Below are 19,564 nucleotides of genomic sequence, written 5' to 3' on the forward strand. Positions count from 1 at the left end.
GCAGCAGGAGATTGATCTATCTGTGCTGTTTAGTGTAGATCAGGGGTGCCCACATTTTTTTGTGCTAAGATCTACTTTTGAAATGACAAGCCACATGTAATTTGTGCTCTCTCTCTCTCTCTCTCTCTCTCTCCTGGCTGTCTCTCCTCGCTCTCCTGGCTGTCTCTCCTTGCTCTCTCTCCTGGCTGTCTCTCCTTGCTCTCTCTCCTGGCTGTCTCTCCTCGCTCTCCTGGCTGTTTCTCCTTGCTCTCTCTCCTGGCTGTCTCTCCTTGCTCTCTCTCCTGGCTGTCTCTCCTTTGCTCATCCTCCTGGCTGTCTCTCCTTGCTCTCTCCCCTGGGTGTCTCTCCTTGCTCATCCTCCTGGCTGTCTCTCCTTGCTCTCTCTCCTTGCTCTCTCTCCTGCCCGTCTCTCCTCGCTCTCTCTCCTGGCTGTCATTCTTTGTTCTCTCTCCTGGCTGTCATTCTTTGTTCTCTCTCCTGGCTGTCTCTCTTCGCTCTCCTGTCTGTCTCTCCCCGCTCTCTCTCCTTGCTCTCTCCCCTGGGTGTCTCTCCTTGCTCATCCTCCTGTCTGTCTCTCCTTGCTTTCTCTCCTGGCTGTCTCTCCTCGCTCTCTCTCCTGGCTGTCATTCTTTGTTCTCTCTCCTGGCTGTCATTCTTTGTTCTCTCTCCTGGCTGTCATTCTTTGTTCTCTCTCCTGTCTGTCTCTCCCCGCTCTCTCCCCTGGCTGTCTCTCCCCGCTCTCTCCTCTGGCTATCTCTCCCCGCGCTCTCTCCTGGCTGTCTCTCCTTGCTCTCTCCCCTGGCTGTCTCTCCCCGCTCTGTCTCCTGGCTGTCTCTGCCCGCTCTCTCTCCTGGGTCACGTTGCTGTATTTTGCAAACAGTGCAGTGCAACAAGCTGTGTATACTAATATTATTTGATGTAATACATAGCACTTCAACCACCAGTATCCACCAGAAAGGTGTCAGGGAGCTTGGCTCAGCAGACTCAGGCTAATAGGTAATCATGTGTGCACAGCGAAATAAATATACCAAAATGGAATAAAGCGGCCACCATTCACACCCTTCCTGATCTACCAGCATCCGCTTTGAGAGCTACTGGTACATCACCATCTACCTAATGGGCACCTAATGGGCATGGGTAGATGGAGGAATTTGTTTGATTTTTTTTTCTTCAGCTTGCAGGCAGAACAAAAAAAAAATCTCTTAGGACCCATTTACACCATAGCGTTGCGTTAATCGCATGGTTCCATTTGATTAACCCTACCGCCCAGCACAACGACCGTGCGTTACAGTTGGGGAGGTGCATTGTGTTGGCATTCATTGCATGCACTACTTTTTGTAGCTGCACTGCAATGCATGGTATTGTGGTACCACATGTTGCGGCACAGTCGAGCGCATTGCAGCCGGTGGTGTGTTTGGGGTGCCATTCAAGTGAATAGCAATGCACCTCCCATACTGTAATGCAGGATAGATGCGTTGCATGAAAGCATAACGGAACACTGTGGTGTGAATCCACCTTAATGTTTGGCCAGCTTAAAGCTGGGTCTATAAGGATCAAATTTCAGCCAATACAGCAGGAAGCAACCAACATTCAATTGGGTGGCCTTATTCCCTTGACAAAATTCAATCTATTGACATGCTGGAAAATTGTTCGCTGAACAGTGCTTGCAAACTTGAAATAAAAAAACCAAAAAGGGCGCAACACTAGGTGGGCTAACTGGCTGGGTCGGGAGACCCAGGGAAAATGACAGGAGAATAGTGTGACAATGGGTGCACTGGGTGAAAAACCGGAGGATAGCTGAGGAAAAAGAATAAGCACTTACATTTCGTTTCACGGGACCAGAGGATGGACGGCCGGTGCAAAGGATCGGGTCATCCGTGGTATATACCTGGAACTGGTGAGCCAGGGGATGTGCATCCACAAGGGGAGAGGAGGCTGTGGGCGAGGAAGAAAAGGGGGGGAAAAGAGCAACCACAGGAATGGGGACTCAGTCCGTGGCCCGCTGTGTGAGTCCAGGGGCTGAGTGGTGTGGGAAAGAATCAGCGGTGTCAGGAGCAGGCAGAGCTGCTGTGACCGCGGCTGCGGCTCGTGCTGCTCGGTCACTGTCGGCGCAGGCTGGGGTAGTGTGCGGGTGCCGTGGGCTGAGAGTTGTCAGCTATCAGTCGGGTCTGTGATAGGAAGAGGGTAGTGGCAGGGTGGAAAGGCAATGAGCAACGCGTTTCGAGGAGTGATACCTCTTTTTCAAGCTCGAGAAGGAACATATCGAGGCGGCGGGAAACCGCCGATTTAAATGTGACAGCTGTGTGGAGCTTAGTGACAGTGGGCGGGGGAGCCACACGCTCGAAGTAGTGGAGCCTCGGCATGGTCACATTTAAATCGACATTACATGCCGATTTAAATGTGACCAGCTGTCACATTTAAATCGGCGGTTTCCCGCCGCCTCCTGCTGCAGTTCATGGGAAGATCTCATCCCATAATGCATCAATTAATGTGCTTTGAAGTGTCCAATAGGACTTGTTATAGCACGTACATCCCTCCCTCCATTACCAATCGATCGTGGAGGGAGGCAGAGGTATGAGTGTAGGAAGGGAAGGTGGAGAGATTTATACTGACATTGCACTGTTCTCTTGCGCTCTACTGGAATGATGCTCCACTAGGTCCACCCACCTGCTTGGCATAGGCCCCAGGCTGACCCAACTAGGACAGAGCTCAGTATGGGAATATTGTCACACTGTTATACATTGTGAACCATTTAACATTCTAGCTGTGGGTGGCGCAACCTAAAGGTGCCCATACACTGCACGATTCTCGTACGAGAATCGCAGGAAATCCCGCGATCGTATGAGAATCGTGCAGTGTGAACGAAGACGTGCGACCGTTTCTACTGTACGGTCGCACGTCTTTTGTCTAAGGAGCACGCTAGAAAACCAGCCGAAAATCTTACGATTTTCGGCTAGTTTGAACGGTGCTCGGGAGACAAATGCCGAACGGGCCGGTGTGCGCATGCGCACACTGCCCGTTCAGCATTGCGGTCATCGGAAGTCCGCAAGTACGATCTGCCTGTCCATGATGGGCAGATCGTACGTTTTTTTAATTACTTTATAACCATCGCAAGACTAAGGTCTTGCGATGGTTGTAAAGTGTATAGCCACCTTAAATTAAACTCAAACTTTAATTGGAAAATTGAAGGAGCCAGGTGGATAATTTTTAGTTGAACAGTGACTACATGGAATCAAGTGATTTTCTCTTGTTCAGCCCACAGGCTGGATGAGAAAAAAACTATACATGTATGGCCAGCTTTAGGGCCCATTTACACCAGAGCATTGCATTAATCGCACAATACTGAATGTTTAGGGCTTTTGCACAGCGCACGTATCGTGCGTTACTGTGCACTAGATGCATTGTGTTGCCATTCAGTTGAAGAGCACCCCAATGCACCTCTAGAAATTGCAGTGCAGCACAATGCATGGTAAAGCAATACTGTACCTTGCGCTGTATGGAAAAAAAGTGCATTCGCCACAAACAATTGTGAAGCTGCACATTATGCTGCAGCACGTGGCCACCAGGAAGTGCGTTGGGGCACCATTCAAATGAATGAATGGTAACGCACACTAGGTGCACTGTGAAAAAATGTGTATTAAACAAAACACTATGATGTCAATGGACCCTTAATCATCTACTTACTAGTAAGGTAAAGTGAAATCTTATTACTACTGACTTTCCCATTTAACTTAATATCATTATCCTTTTTTTCTGGAATATTTTTAAATAAGTGTAAGTAAATAAGTAAAACCTGTGTACACTGGCTTTTGCAGAGCAGCTGACATGATGAAAAAGCAGAGGATAAAACCCGTCTACAGGAATGGTGAGAGATGCAAATGTAACTTCCCTGTCTGACTTCTTGAAACCATTATTAACTATGTGAGCCGGCTGTAGACACGCACATGCAAACAGGAAAACAAAGCGATGTGGGCTTGAAGCTGAACAAACCCTACTAAGTTTATTTCATGACACTTTTGGTTAAACTGGCCATACACCTATAGATTATCTGCAGATTTTCAAAATGCCTGAACAATGCCTGTATCTAATCAGATTGTTCAGGTATTCTGACAGCCAGCGGGGCCGACTAGCAAGATACTGAAACTTGGACCAGCGGGAGATTCCTCCATCCACACAGTTTAGGGCAGATGGAGGAATCTGTTGCACTTTTTCCATCTGACCATAGAAAGTCTGCAGATAATCTATAGGTGTATGGCCAGCTTTACTAGGACATGTTACTGGGACCAATTTTAGTTTAGGCTGGAAATCCTTCCCGCTTGCTGGTCAGTAATTATTTGAATGATTGCACCTGCAGGCTTAACAAGGAAAATATTACAGATTCTTCCATCAACGCTTACAAGCATTGTTTAAGGAATCTCCCGCTGTCTGTATTCTGACAGTGACTGCCAGCCGCTGTCAGAATACCCGAACAGAGCTGGCAGCTCACAGGCTGCCCGCTCTGTTCGCTCGAAGATTTTTCGATCAAGGGATGCGGGCCAAAAGGGTGTCAACAGCAGCACCCACTGAGCGAATTTCGACCTGTTACTCAAGAACCTGCCTGAAGTCGCACAGTGTAGGGTCACCTTTAGGAGTGAACTCCAACTGCTACTGCAGGCATTATCAACCAGGATGCCTGCTGTCTTCCTCGGGGTTGCCTCCAAATTTCTGCATAGAGTCATGCCAAGGGCAGGCAGGCTTCTGATATGGAGGGGGCTCCTGATGTGAAGGGGGGCTTCTGATGTCAAGCGGGAACTCTAATGTGAAAGGAGGGGGGCTCCTTATCCCTATATGGGATAAGGGTCTTGTATTAATTTCAGAGGAGGTAAAAGTCCTTTTTTTACATCTTAGACTGGGGTGCCTTTAGATTTTGCGTACTTTAAAAGGGTGCCATGACTGAAACAAGGTGCACGCATTAAAGGAGAATTATGAGGTGAGTGATTTTCACTCAGCCTCATAATCTGAGCCGACCTGTGACAATGAAACTGTCACAGGTCGACTCAGGAGATCGGGAAGTGAACGAACACATACCGGCGCTCACTCACTTCTCGATCCTGTCACTGCAGAGAGCCGTGACAGGGGAGTGACTGGATTCTCCCCTCCCCTGTCCGATCCCACAGCGCTGACTGGTGGAACAGACGGGCCGAGTACAGCTGGCTCTGTCTCTAGATAGGCAGAGCCAGCTGTCACTCATGCAGCTGGGCGGATCCAGACATAATTGTCGGGATCCGTTTCAGCTGCGACATCTCAGTATACCACGAGCTGTAGCTCGCAGTATACTGAGCTTTGGGTAACGGGAGGACGCTAGTTTGTGTCCTCCCATTACCCTTCGGAGAACTATGGGGAAAAGTCCTAACCCCATAGTTCTCCTTTAATAAAAAATGTTGAAGGGGAGGGACAATAGGGTTTTGAATGGGCAATGTGACAGGTTAACTCCCTTATCATGTGAATGAGGGGGAAATAATGAAAGAGCTTGGTGATCTACCTCCTTCCTGTGTAACAAGCTTTCACAAGCAGAGGCATGGACTACAGTGGCATTGGGCACAAGAAGAGTGTGCAAGGGCACAGTGCACCATATTTAGGATCTGTCCGTGTATTCAATGTCTGCTAGGTTCTAAATGAACTTTGGCTTCTCCATTTTATTTCTTGAGAGAAATATACTTTCAGCTATTATCATTATTATTATTTTTTTGAATAGTGCCAACACCTTGTACAACAAGGTGCAAAGTAAGGAATACAGCAAATATATGAAAGGAAACATAAATGAAACATGGAACAATAGGAAAATGCTCTCCTAGGTGTCGATTAATAACCCAATTGTATTAATTACTTCATGTAGCTATGTTTGTTAAGGGTGTGCCTCACTCTTGGTTCCTTAGAATGCATAATCTGTAAACACTGTGAGCAGCAGGGCAGCCTTCAGAAATTTTGGGGCCCCTTACACGGCTTTAGGCCAGGGCCCCCCCCAGCCCGGTCGTCGTCGCCCGCCCCCCCTGCACCGCCGCCATGCTGAGCCAGTCACACTGTTATTATTATACATTGATATAGCTCTGACATATACCGCAATGCTGTACAGAGAACACTGAGCCAGTCACATCATTCCCTGTACAGAGGAGCTTACACTCTAATGCAGAATGGCACCGCTTGTAGGGGGACTACAAATCCCAGCAATACATTTATACAGCAATGCAGAGCAGTATATGAATTGGACTCTGGGCTTAGTTGCGTGCCGGACTCTGGGCTTAGATGGGCGCCGGACTCTGGGCTTAGATGCGCGCCGGACTCTGGCCTTAGTTGCGCGCCGGACTCTGGGCTTAGTTGCGCGCCCGTCTCTGGGCTTAGTTGCGCGCCGGACTCTGGGCTTAGTTGCGCGCCGGACTCTGGGCTTAGTTGCGCGCTGGACACAGGACCCACCCCACACAGCCCACCTGAAAGTGAACCTGCAGAGCCCACCATACATGCTGCACAGCCCATCTGAGACTCTCTATGGCGGGCTCTGCAGGGGTCCCAGGTGGGCAGTTTGGGGCTGCATCTCTCTCCCAGCTCCTCCTTACCTGCTCCTGCTGCTGGTGCCTGGCCTCCTCTGCCGCCGGACTGGACGGAAGTGACGTGATCCCCCGCTACCTCTGGCCACTCGTCTGCGTCGCTGTCAGACTAGGATAGTGATGGCGAATGTTTTTGAACCCGAGTGCCCAAACTGCGACGTAAAATCAATATATTTATCTCAATGTGCCAACACTGAAAATAACTTTAGTATTGCGTTGCAGTTCGGGCGCTCGAGGTTTAAAAAATGTTCAGCATCACTGCTTCAGGGAAAATAAGGTAACACACATATTCAAATATTTATACACTCATTAACCACTTGCTGCCCGGAGCAATTTCTTACATTTGCACACACCTGATAAAATCTGAATTTTTTGGTAGAAAACAGCTTCGGACCCCCAAACAATGATATATTTTCTGAAAGCAGAGGCCCTGCAGAATAAAAAGATGCTAGTTGCAATTTTTTATGTCGCACGGTATTCGCGCAAATGTTTATCAAACCAGTATTGTTAGGATACAATACACTAAAATGAAATTTAGTGCACAGAATCAGAATATAATGGATAATTTTTTGGTACAATATAAAAGACGAGGTCACGCCGGGCAAATAGATACTAAACATGTCAAGCATCCATGAAACCGCCAAAAACTACAATAACCAAAAATTTTCCATAAGCGACGCTTTAAATGCTTCTACCGCTCATCAGTTTAGTGCTATCAGTGATTGATGGGCCAAGAATTATTGCTCTCACTCCGACGCTCGCGACGATACATAACATCTTTGTGGCACAATTTTTGTTTTTGCATGTAGGCGCATCCGACGCGTGTTTGCGTTGTATGTGCGTGCACGTGCAAAAAGGGGAAACTTAAAAAAAAATTTTTTTGCATTTGACATTTTTTTAATGTTACTTTAATTATTTTTTTTGCTATCACAAAGCAGGCTAAAAAGCCCCTTATGTAATAGCACATATAATGTGACAGGCCCTCTTCATGGAGACATCAGGGGGTTTTCATACCCCTAATGTCACCTAGGGACCCCAAAGAAGCTGATGCAGCAGAGATCTGCTTCACCAGCTTCTTCTTCTGGCTCTAAGGGGTCGTCCACACCACTTGTCATGCGTCCCGGCCCGATTCTGGCCGGAACGCACTGCACCACATTGCGGACGGCTCAATTTTTGCCGGGTAGGAGGGGGAGTGGCGGGCCATTGAAGTGGATGGCGCCATAGCCACACCCTCTGGCCGCAATGCGATCGCCCGCACGGGATCGCAGGGCACATTGTGCCTGCGGCATGATGCGGTCAAAATAGTGCTTGCAGCATTTTGACTGCACCGGAACGCACTGCAGGCACAATCTGCCCTGCGATCCTGTGCAGGCGATCACATTGCGGCCGGAGGGCGTGGCTACAGCGCCATTCACTCGCCATTCATTCATTCCTACCTGGCACAAAAGTGACAATACATTTTTATTTGTTCTGTGCAAATGTAGAAAGAATTGGTGTTGGTATATTTTCTTTTCAGGTCAATTACATGTCAGGAACCTAACTTACTGCATTATGGCTAATAGACATGTGCCATTCGTTTCGTTACGAATCGAAATTTGTACGAATTTTCCTGAAATTCATAAATTCGGATCTGAAATCCGAATTGCAGTTTCCGAATTATATCCGAAATACGAAATTCCGTTGCGGATTTCGGATCCGAATTTCTTTGAAACAGGAACTAATATTACCCCTGTAAATGAGGTTGAACAACATGACAAGATTTTTTTTTTAAATCCGAAATACGGATCCGCTGCTGCTGAGGGTTGCATTACAATACACAGGCAGGAAATACGAAATTCCGTTGACGGAATTTCGTTCCGTTACGAACATTCGTTATATTGAAGTTAAAAAGCAAAGTACATTTATATTGGAGTTGATGGTAGTTTTTTTTAATCCGAAATACGGATACGGAATCCGTTAACGGAATTCGTATTTCGTTTGGATGACCAATCAGAGGTTTTCTCTTCTGCTGCTGACAGTTGCATTACAATACACAGGCAGGAAATAAGAAATTCCGTTGACGTATTTTCGTTCTGTTACGAACATTCGTTATATTGAAGTTAAAAAGCAAAGTACATTTATATTGGAGTTGATGGTAGTTTTTTTTATACGAAATACGAAATTCGGATACGGAATCCGTTAACGGAATTCGTATTTCGGATAAAAAAACAACTACCACATCGACTCCAATATTAACAAAGGTATTTTTGCTTTTTAACTTCATCATAACGAATGTTCGTAAAGTTACGAAAATGTGCCAAAACTAACGAAAATTCGTATTTCGTACGAATCCGAATTGAGTTTTGGATACGAATTACGAAATATGAAATAACGGATATTCCGAAGCCGAACGAAACGGAACAAATCTTTTGACGCCGCACAAGTCTAATGGCTAATACATTTTTTATGCTCTTCAGCTCCATCTATTGGCCATAATGTGGTATTTTCCTGATAATACATTTGATTTTTGAAAAAAAAAATATGTATCCCAACATGCCTCCACCTTTGAGAATCATGCCTATAACTTTCAGTCTTGCAATGCCTCATGGGATTTGTAGTTCCAGAACATTGGAGGGCCGGAGTTGCCCACCCCTGCATTAGATACTCACAGATCTAAATAGGTAACCATGGTAACACCTTCTATAACATCCACTCCTTCTTATCGGATCTAAAATAAGGACTACTGGCCATACACATTATGAACTGATTGTTCAATCTCTGTACAGTTCCTCTAGATTTATCAAAATTATGTCATGTATCTACCTAAACAATCTATTCTATTGGTATCCATCCTTGTACTACATAGTTGTGGGCAGATGTATAGGAGATTGAACAAACAGATGGTATTTTGTATGGTCAGTATCAAACCACCATCATGTTGAAGGGGTTTAACTTTATCTTGGTGGACTTCTTTAAAACTGCACCAGTATTAGGCCCATTTCACACAAGTGCCATCCATTCTTATCAGCAGGGGAACAGATCCCTTGCTAATCGTAGCAGAACAGAACAGATGTCACTCTTGTCCGTTCAAAACGGACCTGTACAGACCCATGTCAGGTCTACGGGGAGTCGGATGTAAGCAGAAATGGGTCAGTTTATACCCAATTACCTCCGATCCACCATAATCAAGTCAGCTAAAACAGTTCAGTTTTTTTTCCCAGACCTAAATGGAGTCGGGAGTAGTTGGATGTCAAATGGATGCACGTCCGTTTAGATCTGGCTGCCCATTGGCTAACATTGGTCTTTCGATCAGATCCACATGAAACACTGACACGTGGACCTGATCAGACTGCCCATCTGATAGGGGCCATTTACAGAGTCTAGGACAAGGGTGCCCATTAGGTCGATCGCGATCCACCAGTCGATCGTAAAGCAATCCCTGGTAGATCCCGATGTCCTGTCCTCCTGCCGTGGGGCTTCTCTGGATCCCCGCTGCTCTCCCCCATCTGTATGCAGAGGGGATCCGAGGAGAAGTGAACAAAGCGCTGCAGGTGGCGGTGGGGGGCAGAGCCGCTATCACAGCAGCACGCCGAGCGGTGAGGAGAGAGAGCCGCTCGGTCTGGATCTGACAGCTGGCGGCTTTCTCTCTCCTCACCGCACATGCTGCTGTGACAGCGGCTCCGTCCGAAAGCCCAAAAATAGTGCTTGCAGCATTTTTGCAGATCGCACTGGACTGAAACGCAGGCACTAATGTGCCTGCGTTCCGGGTGCGGGCGATTGCACTGCGGGTTAGGGGCGTGGCTGCGGTGCCATTGACTTCAATGCACAGCTATGCTCCCTCCTCCTCCCCCCCTGAATGCAGGTGTTTTTTCGTTGGTAGATCTCATTGAGCTTGTAATTTGAAAAGTAGATCTCCGAACGAAAAATTGTGGGCACCCCTGGTCTAGAAGGACGTGTACCCCAGTGTTAGAATGAAACAGTTGCTCCACTGGGATTTTACCTTGCATTGTTCTGGATTAACAGTACAAGAACAGCAATTGAATTAACATAGTGTGAACTTGATTAACCCTTGTGTTTTTTATTTTACAAAATATTAAGAATCGTACCATAGATAACATTTACAGTTTATTTATTCATTTTATTAAAAATGGTTATCCATGTTATTATTGTTATTACTTTACAGTCCCTGGGTTATACAGACCTGTTCAAATATCCCTTTGCTTTACCCCATAATAGTGTTCAGGTACAGCAGTTTATTCCTGCACAGTTGTCATGCTGCGGTACAATTACTGAATAACATTTAGCTGTCCTGGGTGCTATTCTTTGTATACTATTCCACTAGGGACGAATCACATCCCTTAAAATCCTGCTGCTAGTGGTGCTTTGGTAATTAACATGTAAAAACGGCACCTGACAGCAGACTCATGGACCGGGTTAATTGGTCCCCTGGCTTCTCCTGTGTCCAGAACAGGTTGAGGTTGACATATGCAGGTCTCCTTAATGAGATCCTTTGAGTTATTCTGCTACTGGTTACCACCTCTTGTTTTCACAATGGAGAAACATATCTGCGCTTAGTTTGTTATTAATACACATGTTTTATATTTAGTTGTCATTGAGGGGAATTAATCAAAACTGGAGCAGACAAAATCTGGAGCAGCTATCATGGCAACCAATCAGGTTCTCTCTTTTATTTTCAAAGCTTAACTGAAGATAGATGATGATTGGTTACTATGGCAACTGTCCTCCTGTTTTTATAAAGTTCCACCATACTATTTGTATTTATGAAAATAAATTTCTCAAGCGTATGTCATGGACATTAAACAAAAATGTCAGACAAAGTTCCACCATGCTGCTGGTAGGACATATCAAACCAGTTGCCTAAGATTCATTTGGCATTTCAGCACTATCAGTGCCAACACTGAGAGCACGTTGGCATACAGATAATAATCAAACTGTCTGTGTTAAGAGTGTGACCCTGCTCCCTCTCAACTTTGAAGCCACACTATTGGCCCATCACTGTGATGGACAGTCTCCCTGAGGCTCTATAGATAGTAGTGCATAGGACCTTCTTCTTGGTCATGGTCATGGTAAAGTCCAAAGATTTAATAATAAAATCTCTTTGATCCTCATATATAGTTGACAATTATTCAAAGGCCCATTTTACTGCCTCAATCCCATCCCTATGTCAAGTATTAGTATACAGGGAAACAACATCCACTGTTGCTAAGAAGATACAATCATCCCCATAAATCAAGCCCCTCAAACCATTTATGACATGTTTACTATCTTTCAAATAAGCCCTTGTCCTCAGCTCTAATGGTTGTAATCAATATATTCCCCCAATCCTTAATGTAGGGAATCAATCCCTCTCATAATTGGTCTTCCTAGGGGTTTATCTGAATCCTTATGCATTTTAGGAAGGTCATAGATAATAGGTATCATGCAAACTGAAGGGGTGAGATACAAAGTTTCCCATTTATCTAAAATAAACTTTCTATGGCCATCTTTTATCCGGGCTTTCAAGTCTTCTTTATATATTTTCACCAATGGGTGGAACCTATTTTGTATGGCGAGATTGTAAGTCATCTGCCTCAAATTTCTTGTCTCCTGTGTCGTTTGGTCCCACTAAGGATTCCTCATTACTTGTTCCATCCTACCCTTCCCCTCTCCCTCTGATTAATACCTTGCACTTCCCCTCCATCACCCCATGGACTGGTCTTTTACTGCTCTTAAGGCTATACTCATCCCCTTTGAGGGCCGGTGCATACCTAGGCGACACCCCACCGCGCGGCAATCGTGCATGATTCAGCGCAAATTGCCACGCGGTCAGGAGTCGCCCAGCTTTGCAACGATCGCGCTGTGGGTGCCATTATTTTCCCATGGCACCCCAGTCATGCCGGGCAGATCGTTCGGTTTCCCGCCGTGATTCCGCCCGTGCTTCTGAACACGATTGCATCTAAAACAGCCGCGCATAGTGTATCGCAGAAAAAAGGTAGTTGTAGTGTACCTTACAGTGTAAACAGCTGATGCAACTGCAGTTATAGACTGCATCATATGGTGAGACCAGGGCCATCCCTATAATGAGGCAGCCTGGGGGTGTCTGGGTGGCCTCAGCATGCCAGGTTGCTAAGAGCTGTTAGCAACCTGTGACGCTCTTTGTGGCCTTCCGCTCAGCTCACTGACATCACCGGTTGCCAGGAGCTGAGCTGGACACTCTGGCAGGCATTTTGTCAATCTTTTGCAAATAATTGACATGGGGGAAATGCTGCACACAGCTACTGACAGCGCAGTCTGGCATCCTCACCCCTTCTTTCCCAAAACACAAATTAGCACAACAACCACAAGCCTGCATCCCCCCCCGCGTGAACATTCTCTACCAGCAAAGCCAAGCAGCCTTGGATCGACATCGCCTCAGGCCCGAGAACCTTAGGGACAGCCCTGAGTGACACTGTACTATTTGTTTTACACAGATCACATGAAGTGCTTCTTCTTCTGGAGGAGAACAATATCTGTGAGAACTAAAAAACTACTCATTTCACATTCGTTACAGACAGCGATTTCTTGCCTATATCAACATGTATTGTTTTGTGGAAAGCAACATGTGGACATGTTGGATTTTGTATATCAGTTCAGTGACCTATATTTGTCTACACCAGTATGTTTTGGACGCTTTTGGCATATGAATGAATTTATGAGAGATTGCTGGAACTCCACAAGATAGTAATAATCGTTTTGGAGGGACTTTAGCTACTTCCAACCTCTTAACTATTTAATGTTTTAAAATGCGCTTGATGGCTGACGTGCCTTAGAGCCGCTCCGTACCTCGCCGGCATCTCAGGGGACATCTGCACCGGCACGGACGAATCTCCCGGACGGCAACATACTTCATCCGCTCAGGTACTGTCCCGGCCACACAGCCATGGCCCCCACAGGCACTAAATCAAACAAAAAGAGCCGCAATTCCAAAGACTGCCTGTCGGCATCTGCAGCCAAGATGGCGCCGACTCCCACACGCTCTCGCTCAGCAATGAGAACCTCCCCCCCCTCGTTTCCCACACTCATAGGGAGAAGATACAGGTAGCAGGGCCAGCCCTCCTTCCCCTACCAGAGAGCGTTCAGGACATAAGGAGCTCCTCCAGAAAATCGATCGTATGCTACAGAAGGAATTGCACAGCACCTCTAAGCAAATTACTGAAAAACTGACAAAAGAAATCCGTGACCTTGGTCATAGAACAGCCGAACTTGAATCCAAAATGGATGATGCTGCTGTAGCATTGAACACACATGATCGAGAGCTAGACATCATCAAAGATGAAAACATACAACTTTTGTCTAAACTGGAGGATCTAGAAAATCGGTCCCGTCGTTCAAACATACGTATTCGCGGTATTCCTGAATCAGTGATTGATCTCCAGGCTTTCACTACAGCCCTGCTCCAAGAATTAGTGCCTTCTATACCACATGACAGACTGGAGTTTCAACGCATCCACCGAGCCCTAACACGCCGAGCGAAAGATGGCCCACCAAGAGACATTATAATCAAATTCCTTTACTATCGAACCAAAGAATCGATCCTGCAGGAGTCCAGGAAAAAAGGGAACCTGTCATTCCAAGATCATGCCTATCAGGTGTTTGCCGACCTTGCTCCCTCTACCATCTCCAAAAGAAGGGAATTGAAACCAGCCCTCCAGCACCTTCAATATCACGGTATAGCTTACCGATGGGGCTTTCCTTTTCGCCTCCTCTTCTCCTATAAGGGCCGCCAACACCAAGCCTCCACTCTGGCGGAGGCCCTGGGACTGCTCGGGGATCTGGGCCTCCTAACACCAGACACCAACACACGCCGTTCCCCTGCTTCAGGCCAGCGAAGTCCGCGTGGTACAGCTCCTCCGCCACACCCCAGGGGTCTCTGACTCGGATGGCTGACAGCTCCAACAGGACGACTTTCATCTACTCTCGTTGAACACGTTTGGAGCCCCAGGGGACCACGTCGGTGCCATGGACTCGACGCATAAACCTGGCTTGTTGGTCTCTCAGGTTGGCCCCTAATGTTCTGGTTTATTAATGTCCACTCCTTGGGTCGCACCAGTCCGGACCCAGGCTGTTACCTCTGGTTATATGTATGTTATTATAGTCACCCACATCCGCCTTGATGCCCTAGTTAGGTCGACATTGTTGAGCGGTAACTGTTCGCCTACCTACAGCAGGGGCCCAGTTATTACTATTATTTTTGTTCACCTATGTCCCCTATTGCAACGTAATATAACTAAATGCTGACTTGCTGATGATCCAAGTACCATGTGATTGTGTTGCTCTTCCAGCCTCCCTGAGCGTTACATCCCATTGTTTATGGGGGCGGTAGACCCGAATATGCCACAACCATCAGCAGCTCCCACGGGAGGGGACCTCATACGGATGGCCCCCGCACAACGCTCCTGGTGGCTGGAACCCACACATGATTATTCTCTCTGGTTTGCTTGTTCTAAAGCCGGAATACTATGTCTTTCACCTACCCTTCCCCTGAGATGCCGGGGAGGTGGTCACTGTACCCCTCCTTTAACCCCTAATCTGGTCCAACCTTCGGTTGGGGGACCTATTTCTGCCCACAGCTGGGACTCCCAAATAGGGATCACCCATCTGTTCAGGTCAGAACCTTGAACCTGTATTATTGTATACTAACATGTTGCTGTTTTTTCTCTTAGTTCTTGCTCCTATTTCCTCTTCTGCTCTTCTCCCCCCCTCCACAAGTGACGCTCGAGACTCACTCGCCTGCCGGTATGTATATCTCACAGCACCCCTTCACCCACCCTGAGTATGCCACCTGAAATTAAAATTCTATCACTAAATGTTAAAGGATTTAACTCCCCCCGGAAACGACAGATTGCATTCCGTCAGTTCCACATATCCAAATTTGACATTCTCTGTCTACAAGAATCACACTTTTCTCGTTCCTCTCACCTGAAATATTTCCATTCCCAATACACAGATATTTATGGCTAATGACACGTCCAAACACCGGGGAGTATTGATAGGATTTAAAAACTCTATGCAGTTCCGTTGCACAAAGGAAATACCTGACCCATCTGGCCGATACCTAATCCTAATCGGCACACTGTTTGATCGTGAGGTAACCATAGCTACATATTATGCCCCTAACTCTAAGCAACTTCCCTTCTTCAAACATTTCCTCTCAACGATTAACACTCACCAACGCGGTACACTCATAATAGGTGGAGATTCCAACATAGTTATGCACCCTAGCCTAGACAGATCTGCAATTGGCGACCCGTCCACTGACAATTCCAAAGCCTTTCGCACACTTCTCTCAGAGTATTCGCTGGTTGATTGCTGGAGAGAGGTTAATCCCACCTCCAGGGAGTACACTTTCTATTCCAACCCACACAATTCATTCTCCAGGATTGATCACTTTTTTGTATTGCACCCTACTCTCCCTACGGTGGTCAAATCCACCATTGTCCCGTTCTCCTGGACTGACCATCATGGGGTGACCCTCTCGGTGTCCTCCCTCTGGTCTCAGCATACTGATCGCTCCTGGACCCTGAATGACTCCCTCCTCACAGACAGTAACACACTGATAACCATCGAAAATGCACTACAGGACTACATCTTGCACAACAAAACTCCAGAAATCTCTCCCACCACGCTCTGGGAGGCACACAAACCAGTCCTGCGTGGCACGTGCATACAAATAGCTTCCACCATAAAAAAACTTACTTGACCTTGAGGCTAAATTCAACGACGCTTCCAGTTCCTTTAGTACGCACCCGACATCATTTAATAAATCACTGGCAGAAAAGGCTAGGGGAGATTTGAATCTCCTGCTCGCCAGCTTCGCTGACAAAAGCCTTCACAGAACCCAACATAAATTTTACCTCCAAAGCAATAAGCAATCCACTCTTCTTGCCCGACGACGGCGCAAAATAGACCTACACCAGAAACCGCTTCGCCTTCGCCTCTCGGATAACTCCCTGTCCAGCAACCCACACAAAATTGTCCACGAATTCTCCAAACATCTATCCATGTTGTACAACTCTACTATTCCCTTCGATCCCTCAGCAGCCACAGCATTGTTCTCAGATGTGTCACTGCCAGAAATGCCAGAACATATTCGCATTGCCCTAGATGCTCCCATAACTAACCAAGAAGTAATAGCCGCTATAAAAACCCTCAAACTACACAAAAGACCTGGCCCTGACGGCTTTACCGCCACCTACTACAAAAAATACTCGGAAATATTAGCGCCTCTATTGACGGCAGCCTTTAACGATGTTCGTAATGTATCCAAATTTAGAACAGAATCCCTCGCAGCCACTATCTGCATGATCCCAAAGCCAGACTCTGATGGTACCCACTGGGCTAACTTTAGGCCAATTTCTCTTTTAAATATCGACGTCAAATTATTGGCCAAAATACTTGCAACAAGGCTCAACTCAATCATCACCAACCTTATCCATAAGTATCAAGTTGGTTTCATCCCTCGGCGCCAAGCCGGTGATAATGTACGCAGAGCTTGTCTCCTAATTGAAAAAGCAAACCAACGTGGTATCCCATTTATGCTGTTATCTTTGGATATGCAAAAGGCGTTCGACTCCCTCTCGTGGCAATACTTGCTCTACATACTTAATAAATGGGGTTTTGGGCCGAAATTCTGTTCCTGGATCACAGCCTTATACTCTAACCCCACAGCATCGGTAAAGTACGCTGGTCATAGATGCGCCCCCTTTCCCATCCTAAGAGGTACCAGACAGGGCTGTCCCTTGTCACCACTGCTATTTGCACTGGCAATAGAACCCCTAGCACATCTAATTAGAAACCATCCCGACATCACAGGTATCCCACTAGCAGGACACCACCACAAACTATGCCTCTTCGCAGACGATATCCTACTCTTCCTCTCCAACCCCCATATCTCCCTCCCCAACTCACTGAGCCTTCTAAACTCCTTCAGCAACCTCTCTGGATTATACCTAAACACCTCAAAATCCAAGGCCCTCAACATAACGCTACCATCGCATACACTTGATTTGTTGAAATCTAACTATCAGTTCCAATGGGAAGCCACCTCCCTGAAATATTTGGGTGTCCATTTAACTCCATCCCACTCCTCCCTATACTCTGCCAACTACCCTCCCTTATTCACTAGGCTTAAGAATCTCCTCAAAATTTGGCACACCTACCCCCTCTCATGGCTAGGCAGAATTGCAGCGGTCAAAATGACCCTATTGCCAAAACTCTTGTACCCATTTCGGGTCCTGCCTGCCCCAATACCCCTTCACCAACTCAGAGTCATACAGAGATCAATCCTCTCCTTTATCTGGTCAGACAAAAAGCCGAGGATATCGGGGAACTCTACATACCAAAGCAGACGTTCTGGAGGCCTAGGCGTACCACACCTCCAAAAATATTACTATGCTGCCCAATTAGCTACCGTAGCTAAGTACCACGCACTCACCGAAACACCACTTTGGGTCTCGATTGAAGCCATGGACTGTGATCCATACACAATTGACAACCTACTGTGGATGCACCCTAACCACAGAAAGGGTATCACGAACACCATCACACGCCATTCACTCCGTATATGGGACGCCTCTAAGTACTCCAGTGGGCTCCTTTCACCACACCTACCCATGCTCTCCTTCTTAAATCACCCAGCCTTCCCCCCAGCATTTGACTCCCCAGCTGCTTTTCACAAATGGAAAGAAAAGGGCATCATTCATTTTCACTCATTTTATAATACCAATAATATAATACCCTTCCCGAATATACAAGCACGTCACGCAATCCCATCCTCCGAACTCTTCCGTTATTTACAAATAAAAAGTTTTATACAAACCAACAGTAACCAAAATGGAAACCTACAATCTATGTCTCCCTTTGAAACAATTTGTAAACGAGACCCCCACTCTCCTGGTATTATTTCACAACTCTATACCTCATCCCTGCATCCCATTCAAACCACACATCACCCATATATGGACCGCTGGCAGAAAGACCTAGATCTTGTACTTCCTGATGACACCTGGTCCCAGATATGGACCTCCACCAACTCATGCTCTAAGAGCGCAAAGGTACTCGAGACGAATTACAAACTGCTCCTCCGTTGGTATATCACCCCCTCCCAATCTCAACACTTTGTGTTGGAATGTGAGGGCACTTGCTTCCGTGGTTGCCCTGCCAGTCGCACATATTTGCATGTTTGGTGGTCGTGTCCCGTTCTCCAGTCATTCTGGTCGAAAATCTTTAAAATGATCTCCACTCTTATGGGCTCTCCCGTCCCCCCTCCCCGCAAACAGCATTACTCAACTCCAAACCCACACACATCCCATTTACTAAATTCAAATGAATGCTCCATGTTCTTTCAGCCGCTAAGCTCACTATTGCTAGCTCATGGCTTACCAACAGAGTCTCCACTAAAAACAGGATACATTGGATCTTTTCCCACGAGAAACTATCTGCACGTTTGGAAGACCAAATGCCGAAATTTGAGAAGCTATGGGAGCCCTGGATAAGACACTTCCTGCCACCAACCTTCGACCCACGCCTAATCAATCTCTGAGCTCCCCCTTTCCTAGCTACACGGTGGACCCGTGGGTGCAATGGTCCGAGCGTCACATTCACTCCAATTTCCCTTCCCTCTCCACTTTACCCCCCCCCCTCCTTTTTTTTCTCCTTTTTGTCTTTTCTCCTATCTCACCTCTCCCTTGACCTTTTCCTCTCCTGGTCTGCCTTGACCGCAAGGGTGGGATTCTCACCAACTTTATCCCCCCACTCTCTCCTATATGGATAGGCGATTGCTGAAAGTATGCCACGTATGCTGTAATGTCATCTGTTGTATAGCAATGCCTCTGTCTACACTGTTATTTACGCACACGCACGATGTTCATGTTAGTGCGTTGTTTACCTAATGCTTTATTGAGAAAAAAAAAACGCTTTGAAAATAAAAAAAATTAAAAAAAATTTACATTGCAATTCTAATATCT

This window comes from Nanorana parkeri, unplaced genomic scaffold, assembly GCF_000935625.1.
Source record: "Nanorana parkeri isolate BGI_ZX_2015 unplaced genomic scaffold, ASM93562v1 scaffold800, whole genome shotgun sequence".
Classification (NCBI taxonomy): Eukaryota; Metazoa; Chordata; class Amphibia; order Anura; family Dicroglossidae; genus Nanorana; species Nanorana parkeri.